The following is a 12,501-nucleotide window of genomic DNA, read 5'->3' on the forward strand; positions in this document are numbered from 1 at the left end:
AAGGTGCATCAATCATCTCATAGATAATTCTATTTGCAAAACCATTCACATTGCAGTGCAGCTTTGATCCCCATAAACATTCACACACCAAAGTGCAGCAAAACAGTTCCCTCCTCCTGAAAGGAAAATCAAGCCTAGACAAAAGAGTCCATTCATTATTTCAGTTCCCTCTTCTACTAACTGGAAGGTGACTTGCTCTTTATTGCTCTTTCCCTACATTTTCACTGTAGGCTCTTCTTGCTAAAAGGAAAAATTCCCTTTGAAAAATCCCAGCCTGAAAAATTACCTGGATTTCCATGCAACAAGATAAAAGTCCAACCTACTCCTTCCTATTCTAGGAAACAGTCCTTTTATTTAACAAAATTAATGGGCATTTTAATGAAAGTTTCAGACTACCATCCTGTAACTGACTCTTGATACAGCTGTTATGATGGCAGAAAAATAGGATCAAATTTTAACAACAGCATCAAAATAATCTTTGAGAGAACTACCATATTATTATTTCCCACTTTTTCCACTCAAAATGACATCAAGTTACTCCAATATGGAGCACAATGTAAATCTTCTGTTACAGAAAGAGAAGTATGAAGAAACTTTTACTCTTTTTGGGTGCATATAGCACTAATTCTTAATGGCCAAGGCTACAGAAACAACTTTTATGTTGACATGTACTGAATCACTTTAGGAGATTAAAATTATTGAACAAATCATTACTCCTAAGGCTTCTACTCCCCTTCAGTCCCTGTCAAAGTTCTCAGGGATAAAGATTTTTAAAACATAACCTATATAAGAACCTCAGAAAACAATTCTGCCTGGTCACTGTATTTTCTTTCATACAGCCCAGATGCCAAAATTTAGCCTGGATGTTTTTATTTCTATTACAAACCATGTTAACAAACTCCAGGTGCCTCTCCAGTACCCTTGATATCGAACCACAGGGCTGTAGATGAAGCCTGGAAAAACTGCCAGGGTTAAATAAATGTCCAAGCTGGGAACAGGAGGATGAGTAAGTGGCTTGTAGGAGAAATCAAGTGCAACTCCACTCAGCATGAGACACACTGGATTGGGAAGGAAATGTGGAGGGGAAAAAAGCAGAGATGAATTTCATACACAAACACCTCTAATTACACACTTAGAAGTTTCTGAAATGTTAAACAAATAGGCTAAATCAGAGGTCCAGGCTGAACTACCCATGCAAAGGGAGAGGTTCTTTTCTAAAGGTACAGGTTTTTTAGAGGCAAGTCAGAAGCAGGAACCTTCAGGGAGCTGTTCATCCTACCCTGCTTTTCACCACCTGCTTAAGCAGTACCTGGATATTTAAGTTGCATGACACAAATCTCATCCACAATATTCAAGGTAAAACAGAAAAATGGAGGTTCCCATGTGAGTTTAGTATGTTTTGCAGGAGTATCCAAGATGAAATTTCTCTGTGCACACCCCTGGGCATCCTGCATTACTTTACCTGATTGCTATTACATCAGGCTTACACAAATACACCCAACATGCTCTTTCACAACCATCCAATTCCACCTTTGAGAGTTATTTGTGTTTCTTGGAAAGATTTAGATTCACACACACCAACTACCTTGACTGTACTTGCCCAGTGCCTCAATTTTGTATCCTCCTCCATGTGTTTGGTGCAGATGCTTTGCCAGCACATTCCCTTCCCAGCATTTGTCTCAAAAAACCCACTTTCCTCAGCTCCACACTGGATAGAATCGAACAGCCTGAAGAATTACTTCAAAAATAAAACCTATTTGGCATTTAAGATGTGGTGACAACGAACCAATGAACTGGAAATCAAGTATTAGGGTGGAAAACTGCAGCTGTACTCGGTTGGTACCTGCAAGTATTTGCTCATGAAATTGGGTAACAGCTGTAAAAGGTGTCAGTGGTTACTGGAGAGATTCTCTTTGTATTCCCTCACATCACAGAGCTGCCACCACACAGTTCTTATTTCTTCTTGGACCCACCGTATCTAAAAAACAATGATCCTCTTGTGCTGTGGAAGGGATGGAATGTGAAACCCCATCCACATCCCAACAGAATCCCACAAACATTTTGGCAGGGAAAATTTATTATGTAAAGCCCAGATGGCATCCCAAATATTTCTACTTCAAAATTTAGAACCTTTTTCCCCCCTCCCTTAAAATAAACTACACAAAAGCATCACGCCTAAAATTAACTGTACAAGAGCATCAGGCAAGGTAACCAGACTTAACTGAGCAGTTATTTGGACCATGGCAAGAATGAGAATGTGGTTTTCTCCATTTAACTCCATTGTCAGAAATGAGTAATATTTTTCTATTCAACTATATTTGAATGACTGGCAGAGATGAGAGATATAATAAGCAGATACATCCAGTAACATATTCTTACTTGGAGAAGAACTTTTCTAGTTATCTACAGCTTAACAGTTTTGCCATCAACTTCTGCAGCAAAGTTTCAAACTTTCAGAACTGAGTTTGCCACTTTTTTGTTATTCTTTGTCATTCTAACAGGGTTCTTTTGCTTAATACTTGTGTTTCCACTATGCAATTTTAGCTCTGAATCTGGGAATATGGGCTTCAAAATGGGTTTTTAGCTGCTGTTTCACCCAGGCAGCTAAACCTGATGATCAGTTCAAACATGGCTTCAGTCCCTGCCCACCCTTCATGCTCTGGGATGAAGATGGATCCCCGATTCCGACTGTCATTCTGCAGTGAGCCCACTCCTACATTCCTTTTATATCCATCACTCCACTGAATGCCAAAGAAATCTCAGTGTGCTTGGCATGAAGGCTGCACTTCCTATATTTATGTTCCCACTAATTTATGCTCCATTTTAGTCCACACCAGCTCAAAACCATCCAAGGGAAGACGATACAAAGCACAAACTGGTTTTACTCACACAAATACTGTTCACCTACATTGCTTTCCATCACCCCCTTTCTCCTGGATTTTATGTTTAAATATACCCAAAGTTTTAACACAGAAGGAACCACAGCAATTTTTTTATAGTATAAGCTCATAGCAGGTTTGTTGCACCACCTCACACTTCCAGTACCTCCAGAAAATAAAATCAGCACTTTTTCACTGTACTACCTTAACTTTGCTGGCAGCAGCACATTTGATTCTTCAAGGCAGATGAAAGTGAAATGTTCTCTCCAGGCAAGAGAATTCCTTATATCTGGCAGGCTAACACTTCATCCTTTTTAATTATTCCACAGGTGGTTGCCTTGGAAACTGCCAAGTAGCTCTTGGATTTGAGGGATCCAGCAGGAGAAAGCAACAAGCCTCTGTAGCCACGGCATCCGGATCCACGCTGGAATCAGAGCGGTGATGAAAACCTGCAAGAGATGGTTAAGGTAAACAAAGATTAGTTATATTGCTCAATTCTTCAAGGATAAAATACAAAAAATGTTGATAACCCCTCAAGAGCAGGTACAAACTACATTTTAGGGCCGCTCTGCCAGTGTGTTCCCGGCACAGCCCCGGATTTCACCTCCGGAGGACGGCACTGGAATGGTGATGCCGAAGGAGCTCACGAGTTCAGCTTTCAGGACCCAGCAAGATGATATTTTCCTCAGCTTCAACAGAGACCTTCCTGAGCATCTGGTCCAACTGCCTGAAATTCAGTGCTATTGTTTTGATTTGAATAAAAATAGAGTGCCTATAAATAGCTCCCACTGCGAATGCTGAATCACTGTATTCCGTATCATACAGCAAATTGCTCCCAACTTCATTTAGCTTTCAAAACTAGGAAAATTTCCTTTGCTTAAAACACAATTACAAGCCTAGCAAAGCATGTAATTCTGCATTCATGTCTCTGGTCTGAGAGCACAAAAAATTTTCCTTTCCTTGCTTTCTCATTATTTCAAAAGCTGATAATTTGCACTTAAATATATAAAAAAAAACCTACCACAAAACCAAAGCAAAGCAAAACCTCATTACATTTTCTGTCACTGGTCAAGATTACAAATTTCAGTTTTTCAGAATTCTTTTCTGTTTGTTTACCCATTTTGACTTTTTAAACAAGAAAAAGTTTAGCAATATTTCTTAGAAAACCCATCTTCATTAAAAAACAATCATGCAAATGGTCACTCCCACACCCGGAGGCCTCCCTGTCTTTCCTGATATAATTAATATGTCCAAATTAACAATGATTTCTCAAGACTTCATTCATATGGAAGTATTTGGATTAGTGGCATTAACAAACTGCCTGGCAGCAACTCAAGTAAGATGTGGATTTCCCTCCACCCTTCCGTAACGAGATACCCAAAAGACACAAGAATATGTTTGTTAATACTGGAGCTGAGTTTTAATACAACAAACTACAATAATTATGCATTTACTGCACAGAAAAAAACCCCTGAGGTGAAGTAACAAAAATCTCCTCAGTGCCCACTTGGCCCTCCCAGGGCAGGTCCTTGTCTCTTTCTTGCCTTCATCAATCACTTGTTTGATTAAGAATTAGAACATGAACCCATTTTCCTCCTGTCTCATTGAATCCCACCAGGACACAGAACATTTAAATGAGTCCTACACAGGTTGCCTCCTTCCTGGTGGGTTCCATACTTTTTTCCTTCCTTGCTTCCCCATGCACATCCCCTTCAGTCACGTAATTTCCCCCCTTTACGAACAATGTGTCTGAAATCAGCTGACAAAATTAGGTATATTCTTTCCCTCCTCCCCCAGTAGTTTCCAGGAGTCAGATCTACTTAATCCTCTCTGGATTCAATTTAGGATGAACAGGAGTTTTCTGCACTGCCCTGTCCTGCCAGCCAAGGGCACACTTGCCATCCAGCCATCCCCCTCCATCCTCTGGGAGGGGCAACCTGCCTCCCTTTCAGTCCCTCAGGTTTGGTCTGCTATGGAACTTTCAGGGATTCTCCCTGCAGAATTGGTGTGCCAAAATACTGCGGAATATCCAGAGCATTTCTCTGTTCCTCCTCTTCACAATTACAGCTCTAAGTGCCTGCATGTTCCCAAGCAGGAGAAAACACCTTCTCTGCCCCAGTTCTCTGGAGTGGCTCTGACAGAGTCTCCAAAGCCTCAAAATGACCCTTTTATCACAGATGGCTCTTTCCTTTGAGGAAAGGTGATTTTTCATCCCTGGCTCAGGCATCTGAACATTTCAAGCACATCTCACTCTGCACTCATGATCTCATTTCTTTGCCTCTCACAGGGCAGAGAGAGGAACTTTATCTACGATGCCAACTCTGAGTGCTCATCTATCACTGTTCCAACCAAACCTGGTACTTGACCAATTCCCCCAGTCAGTCCTTTTAACCCACTGAGATGTTTCCAACACCAGGAAATCCAGTTCCCAACAGGCTCTAATGCCTCTCATTTTCATTTGCCTTATTCTCAAAGCAATACCACTCTGAGATCAATAAAAAAGTTGTTTTGCAGGTCTTCTTCTGGCTTCTCCTACACCCTTCTAAAGGGATCTTTCAGTAAAGTGACTTCTACAGTTTTCATTGTAAGAGGTGATGGAATTACATCTTCCATTTACCCTCATCAAGTCACAGCAAGTAATTAATTTCCAAGGCTGTAACAGATGTCTTGGTAGCTTTTGTAAAAATGTATTTTGGAAACCTTTCTGGGATTTATTTATATTAAGTATGATCATTTTATCACATATACAGTCTGTTTTACAGTGGCCCCACCTGTGCACTGGGTTATCTTTCCATGTTCCTCCTGCTCAAGCTTCTTAATCCCAGTTCTGTCTCTGCCAATCTGGTGACCTGACTTGGTTCTTGGGGTCCCCACAGATAAAGGTCATGCATCAGAGCCATGAGGTGAATAATCCACTGCCTGACTCTGATGCCATTTAATTTCTGTAGCATTTGCCCCTCTCAAGTGCTACAAAGACACCTGGACCAAGGAGCTCCACCAGCTGAGGTTCTGGCCAACCCTTTGAAGAAAGGGATGTCACACTCTGCAGGTCTTTTCTAGACTTGAGGGAATGTTTCTGTGCTACCACCTCTTCAAAATACAAACAAAATCTGTCTCAGTCTTCAGGGGACACAGATGTTTCCTCATTTCCAGCCCCCAAAGCCAGGGCTGCCTCAAGGTTCACATCTTGCCTCTCCCACCAGTGCAGTGAGACCCCGAGTCACTGAGTGATGGAGGAGCTGCCTGTTCTCTCCTTCAGGACAAGCATCATCAAACACCAAAAGCTCTGTAAACTCCAGAGCTTCACCTTATTAGTAAAATACATAAAACATGGCACTTGTGAATAGTGAAACCAGAAGCACAATGAATAAAATACTTTTAAAAATAATTTCCCTGGTCCACTGTGGTTTCACTTTTTTTTTTTTCAGGCTAGTTCTCAATCCATTAACAACCTGATTTTGCAAGTCCCTTTGCATCCTCAAATAAGTCTTTGTTTCCATGTTTGAATGTGCACCAACACTGCTGGTTTTCCTCCTCAATTTCCATTCCTGCCAAAGGCTCCTTTCTGACCAATCTCTATCCAGTCCTCCAAAAAGCTGCTCCCCAAAAATACACTCAGACACTCTCAGGGAATGCACCAACAGCTCCCTCCTAACAGGGATTTCCATCTGATGGCAAATACAGCACAGGGCAGCACAAAAAGGAACCTTCCCCACAGGGTACTCAGCAAAGACACAAGGAATCCAAACAGCACTCCTGGTGCATCCCACACTGGGGTTTTCAAAAAGGACCAAAAGGTCAGCCAGCCAAAACCTCAATTAACAAGATCCAAGCTCTTAATTCCCTTTTTCCTCTGTAGAATTTCCTGTTTGGTTCATGTAAGGTACATTCAAGCCACAGTGGTACTTCTCAGTGCAAAGTTCTTTGTACTGGTCTTGGTTTCACCCCATTAATAGGTTTGGAAAACTCAGTGACTGCTCATTTTAGAATTTTGGTTCCTCTAGTTACACTTTTTTTTCTTTTAAAAAAGTCCATGCACGAAACTGATACACAACCACAACAACATTCCTTAGAGAACAAGGAAACTGATGTTTTCTTGACAATTGTACTTTTGGCATCTGCAGGAGACACACACAGAGCTTTAAACAAGTACAGAAATTACTTTGAGTTTACTGTTTTGCATGTTTTCAAAATGTATGTATTGTACATCAAAGATACAATAGGAAAGAGGGACTGCAGTGAGAGTGAGCCCCACTGTCCCCTTGGGAAAATCAACTTAAAGCCTCCCACTGACTCCAAAGGCACTGGAATAAGGTTCCAGGAGCAATTAATCACTTGAGATTCTTTCTAAAAAAAAAATTCTCTTATTTCAGCACTGTTTACTGATCTTCCTTTCTTATATCTTTTATTTTCCACCTGAAAAGAAGCTTAAATAGTATTTTAGCAAGAGGTGTCAAACCTGGATACATTTGTTTTTGAGAAAGCTTGTCAATAATGTTTTATGTTTTAGTATCTGAAATGTAATAAGGAGAAAATAGCAGCAATCTTCTGAAAACTTTAATGGCTTGCAAGAATCCCATCTTTTCACAGAGAAAGAAAAGACCCTGTAAAGAAAATTATTTGCTGTTTACTGTGATGGGGTTTTAAGGTTTACTTGCAAATGTTTGGCAAATAAAAAAAAGGGCATCTTTCTCTTAATTTATTTGGAAGTACAAACAACTGAATCAGACTGCAAAGCCTTGTTTAAACCATTCCACCTCCAGTGAAGATCATCACAACTTGGCTGCTTTACAGCTTCACTGGGCTAATGCAAATCTGCACAATGAATACCGAAACAAAGATGAAAAAGAACAGAAAAAACACCCTTTGCTGTCTTCAACAAAAACCTAAAGTGAGAATTTTAAATGAGAAATATGGGAATTCCCCCTATAAAAATCACAGGTGGCCAGAAAAGATTCAGCCAAGTGAGTTTTCCCACAGTTTCAACAAGATTATACAAAATAGAAGTAAAAAGAACCATCAGGACTGAGACAGTGCCTGGGACACGACTATGAGTAAGGACAGATGCCAATCAGCAACCACAGGAAGGGAAATAAAACAGGAAAGAGAGGTAAAGTCTGGGGGCTCAGTCACTAGAAATAAAGACAACCGAAGAAGGGAATCACAGAATCATTTGGGCTGGAAAAAAAAAGATCTCCAGGATCATCCAGCACTGCCAGGATGGAGCAGTGGAACATCCTCGGACAGCTGTGGCTGGGCAGCTTCCAGAAGCTTCGTTAAGCACAGCCCAAAATCAGATGGTCACTTTAGAGATGTTTGTGAGTTGAATGCACACTGGTAATCAGAAAGATCTAAATGAAGAGCTTTCCTTGCTCCCCACATAAGTGGTGGCCAACAATTCTGATGAATTGGGCTGTCACCAGTTCCTAAGGAAAAAAAAAAAAGAGAGGATAAAGAAGGTTCCTCTTGCAAAACAAGCCTCTACAGCCCAGCTCATCAATTCCCAGGATTAAAATGGGATCTGCACCAAACAGAACCTGGGCAGGTGAACTCCTGATGCAACAACACATCACCAGATAATCCAAAACCACATAAATCCATCCCAAAAGGAGAGGGAGTACTTTCCAGTGTTAAGTACAAGCAGTTTTTGCACTGTGCTGCCAGAAGAGACATGGAATCAACGTGCTGAATAGTGACTTTATACTTCACCCATTCAGCACTGCTGCTTAAACAATACTGCAATCTCTTGGCAAGAAAATACAGGCCAATTTTATGTAACAACTTACAGTCACTGGGAACTGCAATGCAAGCAAAAAAAAATAAATTATTTTGACAGCACTAAAAAAAATCAGTTGACACTTTTCAGCATTATCTGGAAGAAATTTTTTTCCACCTAGAGAGAAACACATCAGTATGTGATGTTATACAAGATTGGTATATTGTGAATTTCTAGTTTACAGCTACACAGGGACAAATTCCACAGTGCTCTGTGGTTATAGTGTAGGTTTGGAGACATTCCCTTACCCAGACTGTACAATCCTGTATTGCTGGGCTTGACTTGCCCTTGAGATCTTGTTCTCCCCAGCTCCAGCTCTTTCTTCTTCTCCCCAGCTCCAGCTCTTTCTTCCTCTATCCCTGAAAACTTTGCCTTTCCTTCAGACTAACAGAGGAAACACAACTAGTGTTGGTTTAATGTGCATCTCTCTCAGATTTTTACAGGTTCAAGATGATCTCCTCTTACTAAAAAAGCATGACAGAGTATCAAAAAACGTGAGAGCTGGCACAGGTACTTCCTACCAAACTCTCTCCTAAGAGAAATAATCATCCAGTGGAGAGAAAAAAAATTATTTAGTGTCAATTTCACCTGGTTTAGCCTTAAATATTGTTCAACACCCAGGTCTTAAGATAAATATCGATTTGTATCTTTAAAATCAAGTATATTTCTTGAAAAAAAGTTTACTAAACACAGTCCTCACATACTGAAACTTTTCACTTTCAACCTGCTAACACTGAGACTAATTTGCCCCTTCTAAGCCCTCTAGTAAAACAATCCCAAGCCCTTTTCCCTGGTGTATTAGTTACCAATTACTATAACACAGATACTAAAAACTTATCAACAAAATAAATGCTAATACCTGGACAATACTTGTCTCTGAACAGCTTTTGCTGCATCAAATAACCACCTTTTTTTTTATTCCAGTGTTCTAATGAACACCTGGCTGTGAAGTTGTGATGTTGAACACCATGAGGACCAACCCACACAGACACAGAGAACACGAGTCAACATTTTTCCCAGCAGAAAAAGGCCAAGAACCAACATTATTCCCAGCAGAAAAAGGCCAAGAACCAACAGGATTTCCAGCAGAAAAAGGCCAAGAACCAACATTATTTCCAGTAGGAAAAGGCCAAGAACCAACAGGATTTCCAGCAGAAAAAGACCCAGAACCAACATTATTTCCAGTAGGAAAAGGCCAAGAACCAACATTATTCCCAGCAGAAAAAGGGCAAGAATCAACATTATTCCCAGCAGAAAAAGGCCAAGAACCAACATTATTTCCAGTAGGAAAAGGCCAAGAACCAACATTATTCCCAGCAGAAAAAGGGCAAGAATCAACATTATTCCCAGCAGAAAAAGGCCAAGAACCAACATTATTTCCAGTAGGAAAAGGCCAAGAACCAACATTATTCCCAGCAGAAAAAGGGCAAGAACCAACATTATTTCCAGTAGGAAAAGGCCAAGAACCAACAGGATTTCCAGCAGAAAAAGGCCAAGAACTAACATTATTTCCAGTAGGAAAAGGCCAAGAACCAACATTATTCCCAGCAGAAAAAGGCCCAGAACCAACATTATTTCCAGTAGGAAAAGGCCAAGAACCAACATTATTCCCAGTAGGAAAAGGCCAAGAACCAACAGGATTTCCAGGAGAAAAAGGCCCAGAACCAACATTATTTCCAGTAGGAAAAGGCCAAGAACCAACAGGATTTCCAGCAGAAAAAGGCCAAAACCCAAAGCTGAAAGTAACTCCACAGTTTCCCCATGTGCTGATGGAACCACCACCTTCACCCATCTCTCATCCCTGACTATCCATCCCCTCCTCCTGCAGCTGTGCCATGAACTACACCTCGGTGCTGACCCTGGACAAATGGGATGCTGCTGTTGGTGCTGGTTCTGCAGTGGGTGCACCCACAGCTGTAGGAACATCAGGCCAGGACCAGGGGCCAGTTTTCCAGCCATGCCAGTTGGCACCAAAGCAGCAACTGGGAGATGATGCTGACTGCTTCTTTCAGCAGCAATGCCACTTTATGCCAGCTTATAATTCCCATGAAACTACGTGGAACTAGACATATTCAAGTTACAAATGCAGCAAAACAAACAACAACAAAAAAGACTAAACAAAAAAAAAACAACCAAGAAGAAAGCACAGACTGTTTATCCAATAGAACAAATTATTAAGAGAGAGATGTTGAAATCCTCATTTCTAAGTAACTCCCAAATAAGCCAGCCTGCCTTTCTGAAAAACATTTTCAGCAAATGCCTGTTAATTCTTCAATTTTTCAGTCAAACATGAGCTACTGAGCTCAAAACAGGGAGCAACAGTTACACATAATGACCTGCAACACCCTAAATGTCAGACTGAATTATCCAACAGCTCCTTCTGCCTCGCATCTCTGAAATGTAGAAATATTTCAGTTCCCTCCTTGGCTGTGTCAGACCATCAGGCTTTAACAGTTTGAAACATAGAGTCAAATCTAATGATATCCCTGCCTGGAACAAGTCCAGGGGTTGAATGTGATTTCTTCATGTAGAAACAAGCAGCTCTAACATTTGATCTGGAATTCCTACCTCGTTAGGAGGGAAGCAGCAAAAGCCTCACTTGCTCCTGGTTCCAGGCTGGTGGAGAGGGAGAAGGAGGGAGAAGGAGGGAGAAGGAGGGAGAAGGAGGGAGAAGGAGGGAGAAGGAGGGAGAAGGAGGGAGAAGGAGGGAGAAGGAGGGAGAAGGAGGGAGAAGGAGGGAGAAGGAGGGAGAAGGAGGGAGAAGGAGGGAGAAGGAGGGAGAAGGAGGGAGAAGGAGGGAGAAGGAGGGAGAAGGAGCCTTGCTGTGCTAGAGCTGGTCACCAACCTCCTCACAACCCTCCACTGGCAGAGCAGGGAATGATAATTTTGGCTGCCATGAGCAGACAAGACTCCGTGAGTCGGAAATCTTCATGTTCAGAAGCTCCAAGTAGGAGGGTCAAATTAGGAATCTTGGTTTTCAGCATCTTCCTTCACGCTTCTGTACGTTATGGGTGAGGGAAGACGCCTTTCTCTCTGCCTCAGTGGCTGTGTAGTATTTCATCCTTCGCAAAAAAATCCAAAAAACCCCTCTAAATTTACAAGACGTGTAGCACTTGGCAGCGTTTCATGGCTGCTGAGTGACTGAGATGAGCTCATTTAACACAATTTTGAAATAAATGTATTATTTTATCCAGCTAAGCCTATACATTCTGCAAGGCAGTGAGAGGAGGAAGAGACGATACAGAGCATGGCCTGAAGACTGTGGCCTCTTGCCAGTGCCCACACACACTTATCCTTCTTTTCCAGCCTCTGTCACATACACACACACCCCCTGGAAAGAAACAATCCTCTCAGGGCAAGTAGGAGCATTTTTCTAGCGCTGCCAACTTCTGCCCAAGTCCTATTTTCATCTGAAAATAAAGACTGTGCTCATTTCACTATAATGTAGTTGACTCAGGCAGCAAGACCTGTCAGAGAAGTAGAAATAAAGCAAGAAGGTACAGGGCAGGAAATTGCAATTTTTTAAAAATCCTCTCCTGCTTTCTGTGTGACCAGTGCATTTCAGGGAAGAGGAATTAATGCCTCTTTTAAATCCAACATGAAGAAAGATGGATTGGAGGGGAGAACAGTCATGGATATACACGATGAGCACCAAGGGCTGGCAGAGACAAGAGCATCCCTCCTCACACTGATGCTGTCTGGCTTTACACACCTTGAAAACCAACTCCAAATAAAGACACTGCACAAAAACATCTCAACCATCACAAGGCTTTGAAGTCCCTTTTACACTTTCTACAAATTCACAGCCTCTGTTTAGATTTTGCTCTTTCAAGTGGCTCAGTTGTG

At 41.5% G+C, this 12,501-nt stretch overlaps 1 long non-coding RNA gene across 1 annotated transcript in view; it reads right to left on the reverse strand.

The window, feature by feature from the left end:
- The window catches only part of LOC139670711 (uncharacterized), a 62,652-nt gene that overhangs the window by 20,148 nt on the left and 30,003 nt on the right, over window positions 1–12,501 (reverse strand). The window contains exon 2 of the long non-coding RNA XR_011697530.1: window positions 3,084–3,328. This is a non-coding gene — a long non-coding RNA (uncharacterized lncRNA). The remainder of the gene's footprint in view (window positions 1–3,083; window positions 3,329–12,501) is intronic.

Source organism: Pithys albifrons, chromosome 3 (assembly GCF_047495875.1).
Source record: "Pithys albifrons albifrons isolate INPA30051 chromosome 3, PitAlb_v1, whole genome shotgun sequence".
In the NCBI taxonomy this organism is placed as follows: Eukaryota; Metazoa; Chordata; class Aves; order Passeriformes; family Thamnophilidae; genus Pithys; species Pithys albifrons.